Below are 6,454 nucleotides of genomic sequence, written 5' to 3'. Positions count from 1 at the left end.
TTTCCAGCCAAGAATAATATATCCTGCAAAACTCTCATTCAAATATGGTGGTGAAATTAGAACATTTCCAGATGAACATGAATTAAGGGAAAATGTAGAAATGCAACCAAACTTACAAGAATTTTTAAAGGGAGACTTTTCGTTTGAGAACAAACAACATTAGACCACAGACTGAATCTAGGATGCAGGATCATACCAGCCAGATATCAACCTAGGAAATGAACCCTCAAGGACTATCCAAAACCGAAAGAATTACAACAGGGAACCAGAGAGGTTAATCTGTAAATGACAGCAATATCAGAACAGTAAAAGAGGGAATAAACAGTGTAGGTATAGAACCTTCTAATGGAGAGGAAGGCAAGGTGATAACAAGTAATAATAGACTGGTTCAAACATAGGAAGCTAAGGGTAAATTTCCAGGTAAGCACAAAATTAACAAACCTACTCATAAACATAAAGAAGAAAAACATAAAGTCTCACTAAAAACAAAGTCTACAAAAACAAAAGAAATGAAAAAAATTCCACAAACAAAAGGAATTCAGCACAGCAGAGGAAAAGGAACAAAGACAACGTCAGCACCACGAAAAACCACTAAAAATGACAGCAATAAACTCACACCTATCAATAATTACACTGAATGTAAATGCGTAAATGCACCCATAGAGAGACAGAGAATGGATAAAAAAAACAGGATCTATCAATATGCTGTCTACAAGAGACATACCTTAGAAACAAAGACGTACATTTATTAAAAATTAAAGGATGGAAAAAATATATCAAGGAAACAGCTACCAAAAAGAGCAAGAGTCGCAATACTAATCTCAGATAAAACAGAGTTTAAAAGAAAATCCATGATAAAAGACAAAGAAAGGCACGATATAATGATTAAAGGGACAAACCACCATGAAGGTATAACCATAATTAACATCTATGCACCCAATGACAGGGCTCCAAAATACATAAAACAAACTCTAATAGCACTGAAAAGAGAAACTGACAGTTCCACAATAATAGTAGGAGATTTAAACACACCACTCTCGGTAAAGGACAGAACACCTAGAAACAAACTCAACAAAGATACAGAAGACCTAAAGGGCACAATCAGCCAAATTGACCTCATAGCTATATATAGAACACTAAACCCAACAGCTGCAAAGTAAACATTCTTTTCCAACACACATGGAATGTTCTCCAGAATAGACCACATCTTAGGCCACAGAGCAACCTTCAACAAAATCCAAAACGTTGAGATAATACAAATTACACTGTCTGACAACAATTCCATCAAGGTAGGAAGAGCAAGGAAAGAAATTTATTACATGGAAACTGAATAATACCCTGCTTACAAGCTACTGGGTAATAGAATAAATCAGAGATGGAATCAAAAATTCCTAGAATCAAAAGAGAATGAAAACACATCATAACAAAACCTTTGGGACACAGCAAAGGCAGTCCTCAGGGGACAATTTATAGCAATAGATGCACACATCAAAAAAGAAGAAAAGGTATGGTCCCCAGACACCCTTTTAGCCCAGTGGTAAAGTCACTTCTGAGGCTCAGCCGGGGATTGGACAACCCCATAAAACAAAACGGGACTAATGAGGCACAGCAGTCCAGGGACAAGGACTAGAAGGCAGAAGGGGACAGGAAACCTGGAGATAGGGAACCCAAGGTTGAGTAAGGACAATGATAACGTGTAGTTGGGTTGTTAACCATTGTCATAGGGCAACACGTGTACTGTTTAATGAGAAACTATTTTGTTCTCTAAACCTTCATCTAAAGTGAGAATAGCAGACAACCGGAAGAGCATAGTCAATGTCACTGAACTGTGCATGTAGAAATTTTTGAAATGGTGACTATTTGGCTATGTATATTTTCATAAAAAAAAATCGAGAAGGGAGAGAGTTGACATGTAGTGGGGTTGTTAACCAATCTCATAAAACTATATGTGTACTACCATTTAATGAGAAACTATATGTTCTGTAAACCTTCACCTGAAGTACAATTTAAAAAAAGAAAGGGACAAAATCAAAACATTACCTACACAATCTGAACAAATAGAAAGAGCAGAGCAAAAAAGGCCCACAGCCACCAGAAGAAAGGACATAATAAAGATCAGAGCAGAAATAAATGAAATAGAGAATAGAAAACAGTAGAACGAATCAACAAAACCAAAAGTTGGTTCTTTGAAAGGATCAACAAAATCAACAAACCACTGACCAGAATGACAAAAGAAAAACAGGAGAGGAAGTAAATAACCCAAATAAGAAATGAAATGGGGGACATTACAACAGACCCAACTGAAATAAAAAGGATCATAACAAAGTACTATGAAAACATACTTCAACAAATTTGAAAATCTAGAAGAAATGGATAAATTTCTAGAAACACACTACCTACCCAAACGAACACAAAGTGATGTTGAAAATCTGAAGAGACCCATAACAAGAGAAGAGATTTAAAAGGTAATTTAAAAAAGTCCCAACAACAAAAAAAAGCCCTGGCCCAGATGGCTTCACTGGAGAATTCTACCAAACATTCAGAGAAGCGCTTACACCAGTACTACTCAAACTATTTCAGAACATAGAAAATGAAGCGACACTTCCAAATCCATTCTATGAAGCCAGCATTACTGTGATAGCAAAACCAGGCAAAGACACCACAAAACAAGAAAATTACAGACCAATATCTCTCATGAATATAGATGCAAAAATTCTCAACAAAATTCTAGCCAATAGAATTCAGCATCATATCAAAAAAATAATACACTACGACCAAGTAGGATTCATACCAGCTATGAAAGCATGGTTCAACATTAGAAAATCAGTCAATGTAATCCACCACATAAATAAAAGGAAAGAAAAGAATCACATGTATATCTCAATTAATGCAGAAAAGGCATTTCACAGAGTTCAACACCAATTCATGATAAAAACTCTCAATAAAATAGATATAGAAGGGCAATTTCTCAGCATAATAAAGGGCATCTATGCCAAACCAAAGATCAACATCATGCTTAATGGAGAAAAGTTGAAAACCCAACACACTCCATGAGAAAACTACTGGAACTAATAGAAAGATTCAACAGAGTAGCAGGATACAAGATAAAGATACAGAAATCAGTTGGATTCCTATACACCAATAAAGAGAACAACGAAAAGAAAATCAGGAAAACAATACCATTTATAATAGTCCCTAAAAAAAATAAAATACTTAGGAATGAATCTAACCAGGGATGTAAAAGACCCATACAAAGAAAACTACAAAACACTACTGCAAGAAACCAAAACAGATGTACATAAAGGGAAAAACATACTATGTTCATGGATAGGTAGACTCAGCATTGAGAAAATGACAATTCTACCCAAAGAAATTTACAAGTATAATGCAATCTTGATCCAAATACCAACAACATTCTTTAAAGAGATGGAAAAACTAATTTAATAATTAATAATTATATGGAAAGGGAAGAAGGTCCAGATAAGTAAAGCACTACTGAAGAAGAAGAAAGTAGGAGGACTCGCACTACCTAACCTCAGAACCCACTACACAGCTATGGTAGTCAAAACAGCCTGGTAATGGTACAAAAACAGATACATTGACCAATGGAACAGAAATGAGATCCCAGATATAAATCCATTGGCCTACAGTCACCTGATCTTCAACAGGGGCCAAAGGCCATAAAATGGAGGAAAGACTTCTTAAAAAATAGCAGTGGAAAAACTGGATGCACATCTGCAAAAAAAAAAAAGAGATCAGGACCCATATCTCACACCATGTATAAAAACAAATTAAAAATGGATAAAACACCTAAATACAAAGCCAAAAACTATGAAGTTCATAGAAGAAAAAATAGTAACAAGGCTAGAGGTCCTAATATATGACATTAACAGGATACAAACTATATCCAACAACACACAGCAAAACTACTTCACTTTGCCGTCCTGTAGTTGAAGGGGAAACAATCTGCCTTACTCTTCCTAAAATGTGAAAGGCACATTCTTTATCGGTAACCTAAAACTTCCAGAGACAACATTTGGAAAACCCGAGGGCTTCAAGTACTTGAAAGGGAGAAGCTTGACATTCTTTACCTATTCAGAGAATGTATAAGAAAGGTTTTCTATCATGTAGGAACTGTGCTTTTCAAAACAGGTAATTTAATCAACTTGATTAAGTTAACCAGCTAGAGTGAATACATTGAGTTTTGCTTTCTCTTTCATGCACTGAGTTAGGAACATGCACCTTGCGCTGACACAGAGTTTATTTCCAAAGCTACGTATTGATTACCGTCCTATACTTGACCAGGAGACGCTCACATTGCTTTCTCCTTTGGATATTCTCTCCATTGAGCGCACTCACGGTGGGGCAGCACAAAGAACACCTTAAAAACATCTAAACCCCATAGGGTTTCACGTCTCAGGAGGGGAGAAAAACTAAAAACTCTCTCCTGATAGAGAATGTATAGGCCACTTTCTCCCACATGTAGCACAGATGGGTGTTCAAAAACAGAAAGTAAATCGTTCTGACTTCTTCATCCACAACGAGAGAAACTGTATTTTGCTTTGACTGTCGTGCCCTGAAATGGAAATTAAGCCCGTTCTCCCAACACAAGCCGTCCTGTAGTTTAAGGTGAAACAATCTGCCTTGCTCTTCCTAGAATGTGAAAGGCATATTCATTGCTGGTGACCTAAAACTTCCAGAGAAAACATGTGGAAACCAGGGAGAATCACCCACTTCAAAGGGAGAAGCTTGACATTCTTTTCCCATTCAGAGAATATAGAAGAAAGGTTTTCCATCTTGTAGGAGCTGTGTTTTCAAAAGAGTTAACTTAATAAACTAGATTAAGTTAACCAGCTAGAGTGAATACACTGTATTTTGTTTTCTCTTTCACTCAGTGAATTAGGAGCACGCACATTGCACTAACCCAGACTTTACTACGAAGACATACATCTCTATTGTAGTCTTATAATTGTCAGGGAGAAACTCGCACTACCAAGCACATTCTGTCCGCCATTCACGGTTGGGCAGCACAAGGCACACCTTGAAAATATCTAAACCCTTAAGACTTCAATTATTTCATCAGGAGAAAATCTAAACACTCTTCCCTAGTAGAGAATGTATACGTCAAGTTCTCTTGCATGTAGCACACAGGGGTGTTCCAACTCAGTAAGTAAATACTTCAGACTTCTTCAGGCACAATGAGAGAAACTGTATTTTCGGTTCCCTTTCAAGCAGTGAATTGGAAACATACCCGTGCTTCTAACACAAGGTTTATTCAGCAAAACTATATCGCTTTTGCTGCCCTGTGGTTGAAGGGGAAAAATTCTCCTTGCTTTTCATAGAATGTGAAGGCACTTTCCTTGCCCGTAAAGTAAAACTTCCAGAGAAAACATTTGGAAGAACGGGGGCTTCAAGTACTTGAAAGGGAGAAGCTTGACATTCTTTTCACACTCAGATAATGTATAAGAGAAGATTTCATCAAGTAGGAACCGTGTTTCTCAGAACAGTTTAATCAACTTGATAAAATTAACCAGCTAGAGTGAATACACTGTATTTTGGTTTCTCTTTCATGCAGTGAATTAGGAAAATTCTCACTGAGCTAACACAGACTTTACTTCACAAATCTACATCCCTAGTTACCGTCCTATACTTGACCAGCAGAAGCTTGCATTGCTTTCTTCTTCAGAGATTCTGTGTGGCCAGCACACTTATGATTGGGCAGTACAGGGAAACATGAAAACCTCTAAATCCCATAGGGATTCACGTATCTGCAGGGGAGAAGAGCAAAACACTGCTCTGTGGTAGAGAATGTATAGGCCACGTTCTCCTGCATGTAGCACAAAGGGGTGTTCAAACTCAGTAAGTAAATCCTTCAGACTTCTTCAAACACTATGAGAGAAGCTGTGTTTTGGTTCTCTTTCTTGCAGTGAATTGGAAACACACCCATGCTTCTAATACAAGGTTTATTCAGCAAAACTACATCATTATTGCAGTGTGTAGTTGGAGGGGAAAAACTCTGCCTTGCTTTTCCTAGAATGTGAAAGGCACTTTGATTGCCGGTAGCATGGAACTTCCAGAGAAAACGTGGAAACCCGTGGGCTTCAGGTACTTGAAAGGGAGAAGCTTGATATTCTTTTCACACACAGATAATGTATAAGAAAAGTTTTTCATCATGCAGGAACTGTGCTTTATAAAACACATAATTTAAGCAACTTGATTAAGTTAACCAGCTTGAGTGAAAATACTATATTTTGGTTTCTTTTTTATGCAGTGAACTAGGAACACACTCACTGTGCTAACACAGAACCTAGTTCGCAAAGCTGCATCCCTAACACCTTCCTATACTTCACCGGGAGAAACCCGCATTGCTTTCTCCTTCAGAGATTCTGTCTGCTGAGCGCATTTATGGTTGGGCAGCACAGGCCAAACTGGAAAATCTCTAAACCCTGTAGAG

Source organism: Trichechus manatus, unplaced genomic scaffold (assembly GCF_000243295.1).
Source record: "Trichechus manatus latirostris isolate Lorelei unplaced genomic scaffold, TriManLat1.0 scaffold00264, whole genome shotgun sequence".
Taxonomy (NCBI): Eukaryota; Metazoa; Chordata; class Mammalia; order Sirenia; family Trichechidae; genus Trichechus; species Trichechus manatus.
This window is presented reverse-complemented; position numbering follows the sequence as displayed.